Genomic DNA, 23,570 nt, shown 5'->3' on the forward strand with positions numbered 1-23,570 from the left:
ACATGGCATTGTACATTGTTTATGTAAAGTTCAAAAAATGACTTGACTTGAACCTTACCTTTCACTTTAAGAGGCTTGTGGAGAGTCACTGTGTTTAAATAAATCCACCGTGTGAAGGCTGTGCTTTGACCTGCTTACCTCTCACTATGAGTTGTGTGCTTCACATGCTGTATCATAGCCACCAACAAAGCACTAACATAGGTGTGAATAATATAGGTGTGAAGTCTTTTGATTCAGTGTGAATGTGGAGAAATGTGACTTGTGGCTGTGAAAATTAAAAGATGATGCAATGGAAAAATGAGAGTATGAGCATTTTCTACTTGTACACTATGTCTAATATATATATGTATCATTTTACCTTAGACTGTCCCTCACTCTCCTTAACAATAAAAAATAAGATGAGTAATTCCACATATTACACGTCATCATGTTTTTCCAGTGTATATATGAAATGCCTGGGAGGCACTGATGCAGAAATGTAAAGCACAGTAATTCAGTAAATTATTATGGATAGGGAAGGGGAATGGTGGTTCTCTAGTAGTATCCTCACACTTGGGGTGTGTTTCTATATCTGTGTTCATAAAGCCTGCTCTGGGATGTGGACAGCCTGGCAGCAGTCTATCACTTTGGACACTGAAGTGCACTTTATTGACTTTGTGTGCAAGTGTGCATTAATGTGTGTGTGTCCTTGGAAAAAGGGATGGACTCTGGACCTCCCATGTTATTTATATGCACGTAAGCAGTAATCAGAGAGCCTCTAAAGCGTCATTGGAAAATCTTACAGTAATAGTAATAGTTTGGTTTTTTTTTTTTGGCAAAGGGGAAATAAATTACTGCATAAGAGTCTAAAAATATCTACATCATCTAATTATCTTTACTATTTGTAAATGAACACTAAATGAACAATTTATTATGTTTATACAGTTTATTATGAATACTGTAACTAAGATAAAGTCACATTTTCAGGTTGACTGTGATTATACAGTATTTTTAATTAATAGTTATGTAAACAGGAGTGTTTGAACACAGGGGTGTTTCTTGTTATAATCTTGTTACAATAGTGGTGAAGGGAGATAGAGGGTAATTTAGTGAGTTGTTTTCTATGTAATAACTGCTGTGATTGGTTCAACACTTTATACCTTTTAAAGTTCTCCGAAAGACAACAAACCTGGTTTTAACGCTGTCTGGTCAGGAACAAATCTTTGTACTTCAGCACAACAAAAACAGTAACACAATGTTATTATCTTCTACGCATTTAAACAGGTGTTCTGATCTCACTGATGAACTTTGAATAGAATACTTGACCCTGATCCCAGCTGAACAGATCATATTCGTAGACACTCACAAAGCATATCACCGCTGTCATATCAAAATCATATCATACTTTTTGCGATGATTATTTTTTGACATCATTTAAATGCACTGGCTGGCTGCGGATATTTCAATAATAACTGAACCATTACAATGTTCCAAAATGACCTTACTTTCTACCTTAACTTAAATTACTTTTAGCCTTGGCATTTGGAAAAACATGTTCTTTAATTTCCATTATATATTGGTTTAGGATGGGTTTAGAATTCTTTTTAATCAGTTATTTTTAAAAACTGTGACTAGGCCGTGTACGTTTTTGCAAACTAACTTCCTCATTCATTTGACTGCTACAACAATTCCCTTTAATGCTCTTGTGTAACTAAATAGGAACTGGCAATATAATTTCTCACCCAAAGCCACATAATCTTCATTAGCAAGCGTACCATAAAAACCTCAACAGGTATGTATTCAATAATATGGTAGGGATAAACATCAATGGGGATACACAAGATTTTAATTTCTCTGAATTAAATGGCATCTTGGACATCATTTAAATGTATTAAATTTGTAGACGTCATTGCAAAAGCTTTATTGCATGTACTAGTTTTACCTTGTAGAGTTCATTAGTGACGTCTAAGAGCACAACTGATAATAGCAGCATAACACTTCACCCACACCAATACTTTCTTATGTTGTTTTATAGATATATGACCAGGCTAATCAAGGAAAGTTGGGCTTTAATGTTTTCCTCGTTGAAAGCCACTCAACTTTAAGACGTTCTTTAGATTATTTGTATTAAGACTGACATTACTTTTTAAAATTAGCATTTGAAGAGAAGGACTGAAAACATAAATGTGAAAAAGTAAAAAAACAACCTAAATATAGTGGAAATAGGTCAGTTTCCTTGACATATATTAAGTTAGTTTAGGCTAGTAAAATCATAATGGGAATTCTCTACTGACACTGAAAGTCCAAGATTAGACTTAATTCATGTACAGGAAACCAGCACTAAAAATGGCATGGTCCTTTGCATTTATCATTGAGAATTAAATTAGTTAACTTAAATTAGTCAGTAAAACATTAAGAAAAGCACCATCAATACTGATATAGGAGCAAATCTTCTGTGACAGGCCTACAGTATGACCACATACTCTACTCTTAAGGTACCATTCACCATCCATTGTTTAGCAGTTAGGTCTTTAACCTTTAACTTCTAACTCACTAAGCTCCATTTGTAAATTAAACTCAAAACACTGAAACATCACCTATAATAATCCTAAAATGCATTTATTTGGGCATATATGCAGCTAAAGCAGGTAGCCTAGTGCAGCTTACAACAGTAACATTTTAATATAATGTTAAAGTCATTATGGCTTTTAGAAAAATGTTTTTGGGCCCCTGTGGCACGGCTTAAGCTTTTGGCATTTGTTCTTGTTACATTACTTTTACTTTTATAATTTAAGTAGTTTTGAAACCTGAACTTTTACACTTTTATTTGTAAAGTAAAAAGCTTACGTTGATACTAAGTATTTTAAAACCCTAATATCTACACTTCTACCTGAGTAATGAATGTGAACACATTTGACACCTTTGCTGATGTTGCTGCTACTGTTACTACACTACTGCTACCTATACTATTACTAGTACTACCCCTGAATGCTGCTGTTACTATTATTACTAGTACTACTATTATCTGTACTCCTTCTGCTACAGTTATGATTAGCACTATTACATTTGAAAAATGGGACACAAGTGAAAAAAGACCAGAAAGCACATAAACCACACACAAAAGAACTGCAAATGTGAACTTTGGGACCATTCATATGCCATTTCTATTCAGCTACAGGCTCATTAATGCATTATTTAGGTGTGGGGTAATGATTTCCTGACTCATGGAGTGCACTTTTTAGGGATTATGAAGCCGTTTGATCCTGAGCCATGGAACTTTGTTTAAACACTGTCCTCTAGTGGTCAGTTTGGTGGGGTGTAGGTTTCTCTGACGGAAGGTTGCTAGCTAGCTAACGTTTTACATGCATTTCTTGTGATAAATCTGAAATTAAATGAAAATTGAATCACTCTTAAATAGTCCTGCATGTTTCATAAGATATATTAAAATAAGTATTAATTATTAATATTAAAAATTATTATTATTATTATTATTATTATTATTATTATATTACAATCTTGACAGGGCAGAAATCATATGTTAGAAAAAGAAAACATTCAAACAAATTAGCAATATTTTATGCAAGTGTATCCATAGAAACAATATGTACCTCATATCCATACTCAGTTTTACATAACAAAACAAAACAGCCTATGCAAAACTTAGGAAACCTCAGAGAGAGAACTTTAGAACGCCCCCTTTGGCAGAAGTCACAGTCTGATAATGCTTTTTGTAGCAGCTACAACTTTTTTGATTCTTGTAGTTGAAGAGAATTTCTCTCACTCTTCTTTGCAGAAGGACTCTTGAGATATTATTGGGACATCTGGCGTGTATGACATTCTTCTTATGACTTGTTTTAAAATTATATTTTTTATTGGCATTTCATTTAGTTTGCCAGCACAAGAGCTTTTTATTGAGCTTGTTTTTGGTCCTCCAGATCTCCAGATTTTGGTCTACACAGTTCTACTGAATTTCCTTTGCCTGTCTCGCGAATAAAAGACTAAGGTTTTGTCAAAAATGATTTGCAATGCTTAGGTTCCCAAAGTTTTTCATGGGCTTCTTAAACTTATATATACTTTTTTTATTGTTTTTGTTAAAAACTAAAAAATGTAATGAACTTAATGAAATTACCTAAACAAGCTATTAGTCTTAATCACATATTAAGGATATCAGAGCGGAAAATGCCATGTATTACCAGGCTCATCACTTACTTTTAAATCATTGAATATGTTTTTAAAAGAGTCAGTCAGTTTTACAAAGAATTTAAAAATTTGATTTTCTAATAGACGCTAACCAGCTTTTAAAAGATTTTAATCAGTTAAAAAGATTAAATTCATTTTAAGAAGACTCAAATTACTTTCCGAAAAGATTTGAAACACTCTTCAAAAGATGGGCTACATTACCCAAAAATACAGGGGCTGGCCCTCGTCCTTTAACCTAGCATGCCTAGCATATTTACCTCTGTGGTGAAGTCAGAGACACACTAGGGAGAGAAGAGAGAGAAAGATTGAGTGTAAGAGTGTGGAACTTTATGTGGTGAACAATAGTAAAGCCATAACCACATTGTTTTGATAGTTTTGTCTATGTGTTTGCCATATTCACATTATTCAACCTGCATCCTGCTGCCAGAAAACTGCTGAGCCGAGCTGTCGTCTAATTAAAATTGGTGTGAATGCTTCTAAGAACTCAAAACTGTACAAACTCATATCTGAATGTGCTGCTGCTGAGCTAAGCTGTTTTTTAACTGAAATGAGTGGGATGGCTTCTTAGAACTCTTAGGCTTCTTAGACGGATTCTTAGAACTATACAAATTCAGAACTGGAGGTGTAACAGTCTGCTTCAGAAAACCAGAGGTCAGAAAGTCAAAAGGAAACCACAAACTTTCCACTGCAGGATGGTAACTAAAACCGTGCTGTACCATTCTGCGCTGTATGGACTAGTTACAGTTTTAAAAAAAAAAGTTACTACATGCTAAATCCGGATCAGGAAGTGCACAGAGTCTCATCATAATTATGTGACTGTTTCATCCTTTAATCTAATGTAGTTGTAGTGGAGTGTAATGTAGCTGACTTGCTGAATTACTGAATTACTGAAGCAGTAATTCATTTGTTAACACTGTGTAAGATGCATGCATGAATCCCACTCATCTCAAACCAGGCCAAGAAGGCAACTACTAAATGTTATTATTATTATTTATATATAAATAATATTGGAATCCACTTAGGTGGTAGTGATGACTGTAGCTGACCCAAGTAAGCTAAACTATTTTGCTATTGTACATTATGTAGAGTGTCAGTAACACCATTTCCCCCCCATTACAAAAATACCAACATGTGGATCCGTGACCTGACTATAAAAATGGCAGTTCCAGTGTTTTCATGGATAGTATTGTTTTTGCTTGTAGGATTTTGTAGATGCTTAAAGAGACACAGTTCTAGCATAAACCATTAATATTGCTCACTGTCATGTTTGTGTTCATCTATCAGTGAATAAAAAAAGTGAGACCATATGCTGGTGCGGTGGGCCCTGGGTTCCTCCTAATGCAGGACAATGCTAGACCTCATGTGGCTGGAGTGTGTCAGCAGTTCCTGCAAGATGAAGGCATTGAAGCTATGGACTGGCCCGCCCGTTCCCCAGACCTGAATCCGATTGAGCACATCTGGGACATCATGTCTCGCTCCATCCACCAACGTCACGTTGCACCACAGACTGTCCAGGAGTTGGCGGAGGCTTTAGTCCAGGTCTGGGAGGAGATCCCTCAAGAGACCATCTGCCACCTCATCAGGAGCATGCCCAGGCGTTGTAGGCACGTGCAAGCCACACACAATACTGAGCCAAATTTTAACTTGTTTTAAGGACAATACATCAAAGTTGGATCAGCCTGTAGTGTGTTTTTCCACTTTAATTTTGTGTGTGACTCCAAATCCAGGCCTCCATTGGTTAATAAATTTGATTTCTATTGATGATTTTTGTGTGATTTTTGTTGTCAGCACATTCAACTTTGAACAGAACAAAGTTTTCAATGAGAATATTTCATTCATTCAGACCTAGGATGTGTTATTTGAGTGTTCCCTTTATTTTTTTGAGCAGTGTATATGTGTACATTTACTTGAGTAAAAACAATAACCTGTACCTCAATATTTACCAGAGTATTTCTTAAACACAGTATTTATACTTTTGCATGAAACGTCTGTACTTCTGCCACCTCTGTTCAGCACTGACCTAAAAAAAAGTTTTATTGTTCTGTTTGTGTAATGACCTTTGTTACATGCCAGTGATATTAAGGCACATATACACTTCCTTATCAAAGTTCACTGCCACAGTGTTCCAGCAGTGTTTTCAGCAGAGGAAGAACAATGGTATGGTGTTATTTTCTAAGAAAGCAAACAGACATATTTTTATCTTTTTGATTGTTTGGGATTAATCTTAATAGTGTTGTGTTTACTGATTTAAGAAGTAATATAAATCTGTCTTTTCTGATCAGTAGTTAGGATTTGTCCAATCATATGTATGATTTATAAAATACACTTTGTGGGATTAATGGCTGTCTCTTGTTTGAGAGCCATGTTTTAGATCCATACTTGTATAGTGACATGTGTGGCCTTGTGATTTAATAGATTTGTTTTCTGTATTTGGTTCTGAATCACTAGAAAGTGACAACACAAATTTGTTAAATTAACACTGTTAGTGTGAAATAAACATCTTAAATGTGCATATTTTACACTCCCAGTATTCAACTAACAACTAACAGTGTTGATTTAACGCCGGCCGTTGTTTTTTTTTTACCTTGTTTGTGGACGTTTTCGCAGACAATGTCTTCTGACAACTGGGAAAACGTGTCCTCGAGTACCTCTTTGACACTTCTAGTGGAGAAAGAGGCTACACAGTCAGCTACACACTCTGTACCATGGAGTAAGCCAACACTCAACAACAAGAAGGTAATTTGGTCTCTGGACTTTTACTGCCAGTTCTAATTTGCTTAATTTTAACTGTAAGTAAATTCTTTTTTTTTTAGGTTGTTAAAATACTTCTTTTTTAAATCGTTCTTTGCCGATTTAACTGATCCTTGTTAATGATTGAAAACCTCTTGTAGATGGTTTGGAAAATGGTTGGACAGAGCACCACAGAAAGGTTTTAATTGTAATTAATTAAAAAACATTTTACTAACAGCATGGCTGCTATCTATAAAACTAAACAAAGGTCAGACCAAATCAGTCTTTATGCATGATGCCTGAGATTGCATGATGAGAATTTTTGTTCCTTAAAGCAAATTGGTTTTATTTGACACTGGGCCCCCCTATAGTTGGAGGTTGTAATTTATCTGTACACCGCACTTAAAAATAAAGGCCCTACAAAGGAATCTTTAGACATGCAATAAAAAATGTTAAGGTGTAAAGCTGAAAGTTTAGTATTTACTTATTTAAAAAAAAAGTTCTTTACACATGTATCTCTTTTTCAAAAATGGCTCTTTATGGAACCAAAATTGTAACCCTTCATAGCAACTTTATTTTTAACCTCTTGAGACCGTCCTCATATGGGGACATTACATTTCTGCCTCTCTGCACCATGATACTTCATTTTTTAAAACTTTGACCCTTTGGCCTCATATGAGGACATTGTTTTTTGCAAAAATTAAATAACTAAAGTTTATTTTTTTATACTTGTTAGGTCATACTAATCCCAAATAGGATAAATTAAAAATGCACACCAAGTCCAGTTTACATTAGATTAAGAGTGCATAGCTGTAAATAGTAATCATTCCTACATAATGTTGTTTTAAAAGCAAGAATTTTGCTGGAAAACAGGAAGTTTCTGTTTACTACAGCCTTCCTTGAAGCGAGTGCAAGCCCTGGATGAATGTGTTCGGTTTCTCAAAGATATGGCCAAGGAGCTTCAGGATGTTAGCAAGGTAAAGAATATTTAATTAAACATCTTCCTTTAATTTAAATAAATACACTCACCGAGCACTGTATTAGGAACAGCAGTGAATCATGCAACAATGTATTGTGTACAGTTGTGATGAACACAATACATTAAACATAGAGGCAGATGAGCTACAACAGCAGAAGACCAATACTACAGAGTATTAGTGTAGTCTTAATAAAGTGCTTGGTGAGTGTATTTTGTTGGTGCATTTTCAAATGATCTCTCACTGTTTTTTGCCTGCAGGTCAGGCAAAGAAGTAGAACAGAAAGAGAGAAGGATGTCCTGGGTAAATCCAATAAGCCCAACAATATGGATCAGAGCAAGAGTCTCATTCAGTCTTGGGCCAAAGAAGTGAACAGCCTCAACCTGGTGAGCAGAGTGACAAAAAGAGCTCCTGTTCAAGAGGTGTCTGCACACAGGGTGAAGGATGTGTCTGACAGCTCAAAGGAGATGTGTCTGACAGCTCAAAGTGACAGGATCATGGAGTGGGCTAGAGAACTACAGACTGTCTCTGAGGTGAGACAGAAATTCTAACAATGTGGTAAAATAATAATACTACCTGAACTGTGCTCAACTGCCAGGCTTTTATGTGTGGATGTATGTGGCTCATGCAGAGTTTGGGTGTAAAAGATGAGGACTTACAGCATATCCTTAGTGATCACAGCAGAAAGCATTCAGAGCTAGACAGAGTTCTTCCTTTCTTGGAATTTGTGGTGTGGTCTCTTCTCTCACAGCGCTCTGAGGTAAGAAGCACTACTACAGTCTATATGTCTCTGAAGTAACACTATTTAACTTGATTATGGGTGTAAGCTATGCTCAACACGCATCTGGTTAGGACTAATTGTGTGAAACTGTAGAACTTGTATTCTTGAGTAAAATTATAAAAAGGAAGGATGAACGTGATCTTTCTTATTCAGGAGGACATTTCAAATACATGGTTGTCAGTCAAGCAGAGAGAATGGAGGACAGGTAAGATCTCTTGTTGTAATATCAACAGCCTATTTAGAGTTCAAATGATGGCTATACTTGTTTTTGTTAAGTATGCCTCCTTACCTAGACTGTACCTAGACTGATTTGCCATTTTTGGGTACACCTGCTATACAGTTCCACTTTATAGGTCTGAAATTACTGACTGCAGTCCATTTGCTACTGCAAAATGTATCAGCATCCATCAAAGGAAAGGAATTTCCATTGAACCCAGTACATTTGTTTAACTTTGGTTCCTTTCCAGTAGCTGGCGAGGTAGAGGGAGGCTGATGCAGCAACAAATAACGCTACAAACAACAACTGTAAACTACATGTACCCCAATATCGTAGATCTACCTGCTAAAATGTCCAATGAATGCACACACACAGTAACTATACATAATGAACTGGTAACTAAATGTCTAACTGCCCTCTGTCTCTGTTGATATTGACTTTAGGCAGCCAGAAATACATCCCACGTTCAGGTAGGAAAGAATTATAACATTAGAATAATACTGATGCATGCATACATCATGAAGATTATCATAAAGACATTTAAATGATGACTTATCATCTCTTTCATAAAGTTTGGCAGTGGATCCAGAGTGCATCAGGTAATGAAAAACAAGCAAACAGACGTACACACATACACACACACACATAAACCCTCGTGTCTATTGATTCAGTGAGAATCAGCCACATCTGCTCATGTGTTGCACCAGCTGACGTTCATCTAGATCCAAGTTCCTGCCACCCCTGGTTGTGTGTGTCCGAAGACAAACGGGAAGTGCATGAGCAGAACAGGCCCCAGCACCAGCAGGACAACCACCAACGGTTTGATGAACTGTCTTGCGTTCTAGGACTCAACAGCTTTTACAGTGGGAGGCATTACTGGGAAGTATCGGTACCAACAAATGGAAGCTGGAAGCTAGGAGTAGCTTCTGCATCTTCTCCAAGAAAAGGCAAATTCCAGATGACTCCTGAAACAGGCTACTGGATTATTTATAATGGGCCCAAGAGCCTGTGGGCTTGCACAAAACCTCAAACCAAGCTGCTACAGTGTCTACAGCCTCAGGTGGTTGGAGTCTATGTGGACTATAATGAGGGGCAGGTGTCATTTTATGATGCTACCAGGAGGTTCCACATCTATACATTTACACAGCTTTTTGAAGAAGCACTATTTCCTGTGTTTGTGTGTCTAGATGGGAACACAGTGCTGAAAATCCAAACTTCACAAACATCTGAGTAGAATGAACAAATCAAAGAGAGGGAACATCAAAGGCCAGGTTCTCTCTTTATTAATCGACACATTATCAAATTTTCTCTCATGATGATTATGAAAGAAAAGCTAATAAGAGCTAGTAGTAGGTACTGTGTAATACATAATTATTCATACATTGCAATGCATCAATATTTTCACCTCCTATAATATATAATATTTTCACCTTTGTATAAAAATAATTCAACATTCATATTAGTTGCATTTACTGTTTACATGTTTATATATATACAGTAATGATTTCATGATATTTTAATATTTTGTCTGAAGTTCTTAATTATAGACATACATATTATTACAGGCTTTTCTGCTATAAAATACAATGATGAAATAAGATTAGTTATAAGTGTAAAGTTACAAAAAACTTAAAAAAAAAATAAAAATAGACAGGCAGACCATCATTGAAGCATCAGTATTTCTATTCCAGACAATTCTATTTGATTATTAATCCTCAAATAGATTTATACTCTACAGAATCTCTGGTACTGGTCTCAGTTTTGGCAGTTTTTTAAATGCTACTGCAAATGCTTTGAAACATGCTTATAATGACCACATTTACTTTCACGATGGAGATCAGATTACCCCTTTTTGTGTGTGCAAGACATTTAAAGGTTAGGAATCAGTATAGGTTTATGAATCAAGTAAGTATAGCTCTGGAATGACTTATGTGTTAAAGTTATTGATATCGCTCATTCCTAGATTCAAGGGGTGTTTCTCAGACTGACTTGGTATATGGTTTTTGGAGTTCCCACCACCGTCAATACTCATCATCTGATTGGGATTTTCCAGGTCTTTAAACAGTCTTTCCTAGTCATTAATCTTACTCTAGACGTTACATATTTCAAACATCTACTGTGTTTTTTTTCTGTTGAATGGTCTACGCATAATATTAAGAGCAACGGCAGTGCCAAGCAAAATACATATATTTCATAAAAAACAAACAGTTTAAACATGTATAAATAAAAAAAACATATATAAAATTTTTATTTTATGAATAATTGTATTTATGTCTGGGGTTGTGGTTGAACAGGAACCCACTGAATAAAATAAATGGGGTTTCTGGGTTTAATTTGCTGCTTAATGACGTAGTTTGGAATTTCACTGTAGTCAGTGTAGTCGATGACATCACAATGTCCGTCTCCGGGCTACTGCGTTTCTAACATTCCATGTGACCGTGACCATTGAAAGAGCTGTTCATTTGGACATTGACCGTCTTGCAGGTAGGACCATCCCACTATTATCCTCCTCCTCCTCTCTCTTTATTCTGTTTATTAGTGCTAATATTAATCCTGAATGAATAATCATGTAGATTATAATTAAATAATCCAATTAGAACTAATGAATGACTCACATAAACAGCCTACTACATGAACACCACGATGAATAGTGAACTTTCAGAAGTCACATGATCACATTTACTGAAAAATACCTGGGTAGAGAACTACTATTTTATTTATAATAATAATAATAATAAACTGCTGCACTGAAATTGTTAAATGGTTCAAACGACAGTTCATAAAAACAACTACCACACTGTAGGTGTAACCGACTCTATTGCTTTTCATAATAGTCTAATAGCCGACTCTCTATTATTTACATTTTGTATTCATTCATTACTATTGTGAAATTGTGTGTATTATTATTATTATTATTATTATTATTATTATTACTTCAGCTAAGTATTGACTCAATGCTGTCCACTGTCTTTATCGGGGTAAAGGGTTTCAGTCTAAAGCTCAAACACAACCCGGTTACACTTCTTTACTAATTAAAAAAGTCCTAGTGACATTTTTGGGGCAGACTGGTGACCCCTGGTCTGGTAAGAATCTGATGGAGCTTTCTTTTTTTTTTAACTCTTGTCTCTAAAACAATGTGAAGCTGGCGCTGCGTCTCAATAACGATACACACACACACACACACACACACACACACACACACACACACACACACACACACTAAAGGATTATAGAGAAAGCAGTTAAACTAGTGAAGCAAATGCTGAAAATGATGATTTATAAACAGCTTAAAAAATAAAATAACTATAATTTAACATTTAAATTTCATGCTGTTAAATTACTAAAGAATAATCCTGAATTAAATGTCCCAAATTCACAGTAAAAAGTAGAAAAGGATTAAAACAGTTATTATTGGATTATTTATAATAAAGTGGGAATTCTAGTATTTCACAATTCTTAATACGATTTAAAATAATGTCCAAAAATACATACAAATATGCAAATGTAATTTCCATTTAATAGAAAGAGTGCATAATTCTTTTTCAAGACACCTCAACATCTTCGACAGTAAAAGACTCAGCAGGGGAAGAACTCACTCACTCAGTCACTTCTGAGAAAGGAGCTCATCCATATTCTTCCATAATACACCATACATAATGTTCAAGACAACCTGACGTTCAAACAAGCTGCATAACTATTTTTCAAAATAGCAAAATATGTGTGTTCACATGATCACGTATGATCACTGGTAACTGAAAGCAGTGTCTCTTGAATTTCACCCATAGAAAAGGACAAAAAGTAGAACGGCATTCAGAATCAGCCAGGAATGACAGACAGCAGGGAGGAAACAGCGGGGGTGTCCCAACAAGAGTCCCCTCAACCGAAGGTCCAATTCTTTGAAGATGTTACGGACATTGTCTTCAGCCTGAGTGATGAGTATGTTTCTTCTCTGGGTTTCAGTTTCATTTTCTGTTCTGATGAGGAGAACAATATTAAACTTTTTATTAATCTCCTTTTAAAAACTTTATTTTGTTTTCTAGGGAATGGAGGGAAAACAATGTGCCAGAAGCAGTGAGTATCAAATATACAGCAGATGATACGTTTTTCAACTGAAACCTCTGTATATAAGGTGTCACCCATCTGCAGAGGGCTGCAAGTTTTTTTCCTCAGTCAAGCAGGAGGACACCTGATTCCACTTGTCTGCAGATCTCAGCCTTTAAGCAGTGAACTGTGTGTGATTCGCTTGGTTGGAATGAAAACCTGCAGCCACATCAGCCTTTTGTGGATAAGACTGATGACTCCTACCGTATGTAGTGTATAATCCTGGAATATTGACCATTCCTTTATTTATGAATTTATTAAGCAGGGAACAGGAGTGGAGTTTGCATCACTGGGCACAAATATCGTGAAATCCATCACAACATCAGTGATAATAAGTTACCAGCCGACTCTTATTCACCTGGTGGAAGTAGAATCAGTTCTGTCAGAGGAAGAAATGCTTAAGGACACAGCTGAAGATGAGTCAAAGTGTCTACCCAGCACCTCTAATGTTGCCATGAACCCTCCACCTCAGCTGAGCTCAGCTCAAAGGTAACCCTAACAAGCCTAAGAGAGACTTGACTTTACCGTTAGAGTCTTCTCAATTCCTCTCATCCAGTCGGGGTTACTGACCATCACAGTTTTGTAGTAATTCTGGACTCTTTTCATCAGCTTTCACAAGCCTCACTGTCCTAATATCTGATTCTTTGCTGATATAGGATGACTTAATCTTAACCATTTTAATCTCTATATCTCTACTGACGATTTTCTTTTTCTGCTTTGTCTTTTTGGATTACATCAAGATCCCAGATGAACACAGCTGATTTAATGGGCAATGCCGTGGATGATATAGTCAGCGAGGTGAAAATGACTGTGCGAAAGGCAATCCATAGAGTTTCCTCCTGTAAAACCAAATTGACTAGAAAAAAGAAGACGAGATGCAGCCCTATGGCTAAACACTCTCGCTCTAGGGCCCGAATTTACAAGAAAGTGAAGAAGTTCTTCAGTCTATCCAAGCAGACTCTGACAGACAGGACAGAGTTTTTGGAAAACGCTGCTGATGTTCAACTAAACACTGAACCCTCCTCAACCCAGAGTATCTCCCACACCTCTGTGGATGAACCCGGCCACAGCCCTAAATCACAGACTGAAGCTTCCAGCAATACCTTTCAACTAGATGAGCTAGTTGAAATGACAAACGAAAGACCTGCCAAACCTCCACAACCACAAGATGCTCCACGAGTGCAGCATCTCATACCTGTTGAGACCATCGAGCGCCATTCACCTGGGTTAACGAATGTAGCTTCAAACGTGAACGAGATCTGTGGTTTGGACATTAAGCCTTCTGGTGCACCGCACACACGCTTCATCACAGTTGCTAGTGCTGTAGCAATGGAGACTTCAGAGGACAATATTGTCTCTGGTGAAGAGAAAATGTCCAACATGACCAAATCTGAACATTTGGATGATGACCTCAATGATGTGATTCAAAAGAAGAGGAGCTTTGGCTTTCCATCTATTGTGGGCATGAAGGCTCCTCACATCAGATTTAGATTTAAGGTATGGAAGCACACACATTGTATAAATAGCTCTGTTCTGAATTAATCATGTTAGTAATAAGACTAAAGTAATAATGCTATTGTGGTGTGTCTGTTTTTCTTCATTTTCTTAATTTATTGTTTGCTCATCAAGAAATCAAACAAAGTTGGTCCATCTGAAGTGGCCTTTGATGACCATCAGCCTAACTGCTCTGGAAATCCTCAGGAAGGTGAGTACCTGAAACAAAACACACAGAAAATCACAGTGCTTGACACACTCATGCCAGTGTTTCATCAGCTTATTGTTCATAATATCATTTATACAATTCATAGTGTTGCTGAGTTTCTGATTCATCTTGTCTTTTGCAGCTTCACAGAAAAAATCTGCTTTGAAGACGCCATTTAAGAAAGCTCGTAAACGCCTGGCAAGGATGTTCTCAGCACTCCGCAAAGCCTTGCCCAACCCTTTTAAACATGGCAGTCAGCCGTCGTAAGCACTGCTTTGGAGACTCAAAAGTATTTGCTGTTTTCCTCTACTTTTGCATATTTGTCACCTTTCATTAATTCAAATTATTTAACTAAACATTCTAACAATTTACCTGAACTCTGCTACATAGCACTGACATAACCATACCATAAGCATGTCTAGAGAAATATTGTATGATTTCATAAGTTGTCAAGACAGATTAAGTCTTGTAACACAACAATATTATACTGACATTACTAATAGTAATATATCATGACAAATATTATAATGATAGATATCATAACTTTAAATTAGCACGTGACACAAAAACGTCACAGTTTTAAACACTGTATTATGTGTCATGACCTGTCATGTTATTGGTAATGATAACATGGTTAAATACATGCATATTTAATCTTTAAAAATAATAATAATTTGGTTCACAAATGTAATTCTTATTTGGGAGGGGTTTCTGAAACCAACACAAGAGTAAAGTCCTATATACATCCATTTAGACTGTTCATTCAATGGTGCTGCACCTTCAAAAATGTGTTTTAGCCATCATTTATACACACAAAACAACCTCTGCTAGCTTCTGAAACTGCAGGTTCTGTTTGCACATCTTTGCAAAGGTGTTGAGGGACTGTACAGAAGTCTGAATCAGCCACTTCAGATCATGTGCGTTCATTTGCCCCTCTGCACCTTTTCAGAGATGTGCAACCAGAACTCAGTTTCACTTTGCTCTGTGAATTTCATCATAAGCCAGATGAGAAGAATCTTTCCAGGGCCAGACTCTGTCTTAGACCAAGTGCAGCAAAGTCAGCAGATTTTTGGGAGGTGTAGCCACTTTGCTCTCGCCTTGAAAGAGACCCAAACTTTCATCCTCAGCTGAGGAGAAATCGTTTCAGATGGTAAGGAACACTGGTGAGTTCCTTATATTCAGATGTGCCTTCTGAAAGCCATCATTCATACCCACAGAACATCTTGAGTCTGCAGCTTCTGCAACTGAGTTCTGGTTCTGTTTGCACATCTTTACAAAGGTGTTGAGGGACTGTACAGAAGTCTGAATCAGCCACCTCAGATTATGTGCGTTCATTTGCCCCTCTGCACCTTTTCAGAAATGTGCAACCAGAACTCAGTTTCATTTTGCTCTGTGAATTTCATCATAAGCCAGATAAGAAGACTCTTTCCAGGGCCAGACTCTGTCTTAGACCAAGTGCAGCATCTCATATCTGAGAGTCAAATGTTCCATCCAGACTCTTTCAGCACTAATCGGATGCTCCACAATGGGAAAGTCCATGAAACTCAGTTCATACATGAGAAGGATAAGTCAAGAATGTCTCCTGGAGTCATTTAAAAGCAAGATCATCAGTTTAAACAAGTGTATGCAGATTTTTGGGAGGTGTAGCCACTTTGCTCTCGCCTAGAAAGAGACCCAAACTGTCATCCTCAGCTGAGGAGAAATTGTTTCAGATGTTAAGGAACACTGGTGACGTCCTGCTATTCAGATGTGTCTTCTGAAAGCCATCATTCATACCCACAGAACATCTGGAGTCTGCAGCTTCTGCAACTGAGTTCTGGTTCTGTTTGCACATCTTTTTTTTAAAGGTGTTGAGGGACTGTACAGAAGTCTGAATCAGCCACTTCAGATTATGTGCATTCCTCTGCCCCTCTGTACCTTTTCAGAGATGTGCACCCAGAACCAGAACTCTGATTCAGAAGCTGCAGACTCCAGATGTTTTGTGGGTGTGAATGATGGCTTTCAGAAGGCACATCTGAATAGCAGGACGTCACCGGTTTTCCTCACCATCTAAAACAATTTCTCCTCAGCTGAGGATGCTCAGTAAACATCATCGTGATCAAGATGATGGCATTTGTTTTGTGAAGGTCTTTTTAACTGAAGGTCATGGTTAAGGAACAGTCTACTGAGGGATCCCATGCAGGCTCCTGCAGAATCAACACACGCTACAAAAGGAAAGTCGGGCAAAGATCCAAAACATCTGTCTCTTGTGTATAATTGTAATACCTATTTATATTTAAATCTGCAGTTGTTTATAAAAAGCTCTAACAGACATCCCTGACTTGAGTGACAAGGAATGATACTGAATTACAAGCTATGACCTCATCCATGACATGTTTATGGCACAGTTATGTAGCAGAAATATTCAATGAGTATAAGACAATCTGAGTAAACCCAAAGTACAGCTTTTAAATAATCATTTTAATGATTTTTCAAAAAAAAAAAGAGAAAAGTCTAAACAAATACATTTAAATTGAGATTCTTGTGATAAATATGCAATAAAACAGAGGAAACCAGAGCCGAGACTTTTTAGGGCACTGTATCTTAATAAAAGAGCTCTGCAGCATAGTCCTGTGTGTATGTGCTTATTTCATTTGCTACAATTCAATCAATTCAACACCCACACCTAACCAGGACCACCCCCTTCATCCATATGGTAACCACCTACTGCGTTGCAAGCTCTTCACAGGAGTCATCAGATAGGCACCTACTTTTGTCAGTGTTTTGCTGAATTAAGCCCACGATACCTTCAGAAGGCTCAACAGTGAAGTCACAGGCCTCTTTCCTGCTTTCAAATGGTGACGTTTCACAGGGTTTTTAGAAAATATGCAATTTTATTTTACTGACATTATTTAGGGGTTATAGATCTGTACACACCCATAGCCTAATACCTACAAGCAAGTACAGCTTCAAGCCATATAGGGAAACGAGCTTGGCACAGTTTTTCTGGACATTTTTGTCAATTCCTCTTGGTATATCCATGTAAGCTCCGTCAGATTGATGGGAAGCGTCGGTACACAGCCATTTTCAGCTTCTTCCACAAATGTTCAATTGGATTCAGGTCTGGGCTCTGGTTGGGCCACTCAAGGACATTCACAGACATTCTTGGAAGCCACTCCTTTGTTCTCATGGCTGTGTGCTTTGGGTCGTTGTCATGTTGGAGAGTAAACCTTTGCCCCAGTCTGAGGTCCAGAGTGCTCAGGTGCAGGTTTTCATCAAGGATCCTGGTGTACTGCATTCATCTTTCTCTCTATCAGGTCCCCCAGTCCCATTACTGAAACCATAACATAAAGGCGTGATTTGTAGACTGTAGTCTGGACGGTTGATATTCTTGATCTTCCACAAGGATACGCTGGAGCTCTGTCAGAGTGACCCTGGGGTTCCTGCTTACCTCCTTGACCAAGACCTGGTCAGCGGGGCAGCGGTGGCTCAGCGGTTAGAGCTCCGGGCTGTCGATAACAGGGTTGTGGGTTCGATTCCCGGGCTCGGCAAGCTGCCACTGTTGGGCCCTTGAGCAAGGCCCTTTACCCTCTCTGCTCCCCGGGCGCTGGAGTTGGCTGCCCACCGCTCTGGGTGTGTGTGTGTACTCACTGCCCCTAACACGTGTGTGTGAGTGTGTGTTCACTACCAGATGGGTTAAATGCGGAGGACACATTTCGCTGTACAGTCCACACTGTACAGTGACGAATACGTGCACCTTTATCCTTTTTATCCTTTTTCCCCAATCGCTCAGTTTGGCTGAGCAGTCAGGTCTAGGAAGATTCTGGTGGCTTTCAACCTCTTCCATTTACAATTGATAGTGGCCAGCTAACAGAGAAGATTATAACTTTTTTAAAAGGTTTGAGAAAAGTTAGCCTGTAGCGTTACAGAAAAAGTGTTCCCAGAATGTTCCAAAAACATGTGCCTCAATAATGTTTTGAATATTATTGGAACGTTTCTCACACAACGTTCCCAGTTAGACAACCACTAACGTTACGGAAACGTTAAATTTCCAAAACAAACATTAAAACATCACTGATAAAGCACTGGAACATAATATTTAACTAATGTGACATTATGTTTTCCATTTAAATAATTAGAGCTTTTATTTAAACATTGAATAGAATTAAATATAGTTTGTGAATTTACAAAGATAATACAAAACATTTAAATGATTTATTAACATTAATTTTAATGTCTTTCAAATGTACCCAAATAAACAAATGAAGGCATCTCCTCTTTTAAAACGCTCCTTTTTCCAGCACAGTAGCAGAGAAAGTGTGATTCTGGTCAGAGACTGAAGTGAACAGCTTTCTACACTCACTGGTTCCCAACACCATGATGTCACCTCATTTTAGCAGGAAGGCATTCAGTGGGGACTGCGAGAAGGTGAGCTGAGTCATGGTTTCTTCAAATAGTTTGCTTCTGTTGATTCTCTTTTTTGTCTTTGAAATAGGCCGTCACTTCTCAAAGTAACTTCTTGACTTTAATGCTTTGTCTAGACCCACGTTACATAAATATTTTTACATAAATGACAGAAATACATTTTGTGCTGTGTTAAATGTTAGCATATGAAATGTCATTGAAAAGACTGTTGTGTGAGGTGGAGCTGCTACTCTACATTCATCCCTCCTCATTTATCCGACCAGCAAAGAGACAAGCCGGCCCATTCCCCTTTCTGAATGATGGTTTAAAGCCTTATATTTCCGCTGTCCAATCACTGACTGTAAATCTGAACACTGCTACAGGCAGCTGGCAGCCCAGACCAAAAGATGATGTTGTGGTTTGTGTTGTCTTTTTCGCATAATTAATGAGAAGTCTGAGAAAAAAAGTATTTAAGAGAGAAATCCTGTCAGATGAGGTAAGATCGGTTCAGAAATGTTTATTAGTCTTATTGCTTTTCATTTCTACTCAGGAAACTTGGCTTTAATGGTTAAATTGTGATATTGAGATTTGATATCCTGTTGCCTCAAAAACTGTTTACTAAATTGTTCAATAATTATCCTGATCAAATAATTGCTTTTTCTTGTATTGTTGAATTGGATTATTTGAGAGTTTGTTTTACAGAGTGATGCACTGTTCATTGTTCAATAGTGCTGAACTATATTTTTCGTGTCTCACAAGATGCATTTATATTTACATCCCGCTCTGAAAATAAGGGGCAGGGTTTGGGCATGTGCAGTACATTGTGGTGTGGACGTGGAGCGGTGTGGGTCTGCTCTGACTATGAGACTGAGCACTGTGAGTGTTGTGGGACTGGGCTCACGGCAGCACCCGCTGATGAGGACAGTAACTGAAGAACCTGTGTGTTCACCTTAGAGTCTCCAATAACACCAGAAAAAGTTGCTAGATTTGTTGCTAGTCACTTTGCTAGAGGGGTCTGAAAAGTCACTAGATATATCAACAAATACTAAATAACGTTGGGTATTGTGGGTTATAACTATCAACTTACTTGATAGTTATATCAACAGTATTATAACACTTTTTTGAGCCCTGTAAGTTAGCGTTAACAATCGGTAAGTGGCGTTAGTTGCCAGTTTAGCTGGTCAAAGGCTTGTTAACATTTCCAAATAAGATTATTGGCATTTTCTCTCAACAACAAACAGATCACTGACTGTATACAGTCGTTGAGCCAGACTGACAGAGCTGCTCACAGCGTTGCCTGTAGGAATTGTTTAAATATAAGCCTTGTGCGCTCATTTATCGGCCGATACGATTATCTAAAAATGTCAAAAATCGACTTTCATTCTCTCCAAATGGTCAAGGTTATCTTCAAAATGTGTTTCTACTTCTCAACCTCAATCAGATTTTGTTGCTGATATTTTTTATATTTAATTTATTTATATTTATTAACTATTTACATATTTAAACATATTTGACTGCAATTGTCCAAGCATTACTAAAGTCAGAATATTTTGCTGACTGATTGAGTTATAAATTGGACAGTTAGTAATGCTTTTTACATGGCCACAGCTGAAATTAGATAATGATCAGATTATTAGTGTAGAGGGAGATTGGGGCACAAATTAATGTGGGGTAAAATATACTGTGTGTGTGTGTGTGTGTGTGTGTGTGTGTGTGTGTGTGTGTGTGTGTGTGTTGGGTGGTTAAAGTAAAGTAATTATTTGTCATTATCTTTTCTACATGAGCTCATTATACTATATGTACGTTTCTGATCTTTATCTTTAATATCCCCATTAATTCATATTAATTCCCTTAATTACCTGTTAATTAACTTTAAATATTGTTAACCAACTTTGAATATACCCAGAATATTGCAACTCTAATCACAGCACAATACAGTTAAAGCTAAATGGAGTTCATCCTAATTACAGTGCTTAGAGGTAAGAAGTGCTACTACAGTCTTAGACTGGAGAGTCTAAATCTAGAGTCTAGAGTCTCCGTCTTACCATACTCAACACAAGTCCCATCAGGACTAGTTGTGTGAAACTGTAGAAATTATATTATATTCTTGATTAAAATTATATAAAAAAAAGAATGAACATGATTTTTTTATTATTCTGAAGGATGTTTCAAATTTATGGTTGTTGGTCAAGCAGAGACAATGCAGGACAGATGGGAGCCCTTGTGGCATGATAATCCTATTTAGAGCTCAAATGATGGCTATACTTGATTAAAGATGCTACCTGGACTGATTTGTCATTTTTAGATACACCTGCTAAACAGGTTCACTTTATAGGTTTGAAATTACTGACTGCAGTCCATTTGCTACTGCACAATGTATCAGCATCTATCAACGGAAAGGTACCACCATATAACCCAGTACATTTGTACCATGTTGATGTGAAAATGTTCCACCATTCAGATATCTGGTCATCTGGTCACGTGTTGGACATGGAGGGTGACGAACTGTGCAGCAACAAATCAGCAACTGTAAACTACGTGTGGCCGAATATAGTAGGTCTACCTACGCAATTAATGCATGCACAAGGTAACTATACATAATAAACTGGTAGCTAAATGTCTAAATGTCTTATTTTCCTCAGTCAAGTAGGAGGACACCTGATTCCACTTGTCTGTAGATCTCAGCCTTTAAGCAGTGAAAAGTGTGTGATTCGCTTGGTTGGAATGAAAACATGCAGCCACATCAGCCTTTTGTGGATAAGACTGATTACCCCTACCGTATGTAGTGTATAATCCTGGAATATTGACCATTCCTTTATTTATGAATTTATTAAGCAGGGAACAGGAGTGGAGTTTGCATCACTGGGAACAAATATCGTGAAATCCATCACAACATCAGTGATAATAAGTTACCAGCCAACTCTTATTCACCTGGTGGAAGTAGAATCAGTTCTGTCAGAGAAAGAAATGCTTAAGGACACAGCTGAAGATGAGTCAAAGTGTCTACCCAGCACCTCTAATGTTGCCATGAACCCTCCACCTTCACCAGAATGCTCAGCTCAAAGGTAACCCTAACAAGCCTAAGAGAGACTTGTCTTTACTTTTAGAGTCTTCTCAATTCCTCTCATCCAGTTGGGGTTACTGACCATCACAGTTTTGTAGTAATTCTGGACTCTTTTCATTAGCTTTCACAAGCCCCACTGTCCTAATATCTACACGATTCTTTGCTGATATAGGATGACTTAATCTTAACCATTTTAATCTCTATATCTCTACTGACGATTTTCTTTTTCTGCTTTGTCTTTTTGGATTACATCAAGATCCCCGATGGACACAGCTGATTTAATGGGCAATGCCGTGGATGATATAGTCAGCGAGGTGAAAATGACTGTGCGAAAGGCAATCCATAGAGTTTCCTCCTGTAAAACCAAACTGACTAGAAAAAAGAAGACGAGATGCAGCCCTATGGCTAAACACTCTCGCTCTAGGGCCCGAATTTACAAGAAAGTGAAAAAGTTCTTCAGTCTATCCAAGCAGACTCTGACAGACAGAACAGAGCTTTTGGAAAACACTACTGATGCTCAATTAAACACTGAACCCTCCTCAACCCAGAGTATCTCCCACAGCTCTGTGGATGAACCCGGCCACAGCCCTAAATCACAGACTGAAGCTTCCAGCAATACCTTTCAACTACATGAGCTAGTTGAAATGACAAACAAAAGACCTGCCAAACCTCCACAACCACAAGATGCTCCACTAATGTAGCATCTCATACCTGTTGAGACCGAGCGCCATTCACCTGGGTTAACAAATGTAGCTTCAAACGTGAACGAGATCTGTGGTTTGGACATTAAGCCTTCTGGCGCACCGCACACACGCTTCATCACAGTTGCTAGTGCTGTAGCAATGGAGAATTCAGAGGAAGACTTTTGCAGCTTTACAGAAAAAATCTGCTTTGAAGACGCTATTTAAGAAAGCTCGTAAACGCCTGGCAAGGATGTTCTCAGCACTCCGCAAAGCCTTGCCCAACTCTTTTAAACATGGCAGTCAGCCGTCGTAAGCACTGCTTTGGAGACTCGGAACAAGTATTTGCTGTTTTCCTCTACTTTTGCATATTTGTCACCTTTCATTAATTCAAATTATTTAACTAAACATTCTAACAATTTACCTGAACTCTTCTACATAGCACTGACATAACCATACCATAAGCATGTCTAGAGAAATATTGTATGATTTCATAAGTTGTCAAGACAGATTAAGTCCTGTAGCACAACAATATTATACTGACATTACTATTAGTAATATATCATGACAAATATTATAATGATAAATATCATAACTTTAAATTAGTATGTGACACAAAACGTCACATTTTTAAACACTGTATTATATGTCATGACATGTCATGTTATTGGTAATGGAAACATGGTCAAACACACGCATATTTAAACTTTAAAAATAATAATAATTTAGTGCACAAATATAATTCTTATTTGGGTG

General features: G+C 37.5%; 1 long non-coding RNA gene across 1 annotated transcript; it reads left to right on the forward strand.

Annotated features, from left to right (window-relative positions):
* The first annotated feature begins 8,378 nt into the window (after positions 1-8,378).
* Positions 8,379-9,676, forward strand: LOC140561611 (uncharacterized). The gene is made up of 6 exons (XR_011980080.1): positions 8,379-8,419; positions 8,518-8,646; positions 8,821-8,872; positions 9,328-9,354; positions 9,457-9,483; positions 9,592-9,676. It is a non-coding gene; the product is annotated as an uncharacterized lncRNA (long non-coding RNA).
* Positions 9,677-23,570: the final 13,894 nt, after the last annotated feature.

Source organism: Salminus brasiliensis, chromosome 9 (assembly GCF_030463535.1).
Source record: "Salminus brasiliensis chromosome 9, fSalBra1.hap2, whole genome shotgun sequence".
NCBI lineage: Eukaryota > Metazoa > Chordata > Actinopteri > Characiformes > Bryconidae > Salminus > Salminus brasiliensis.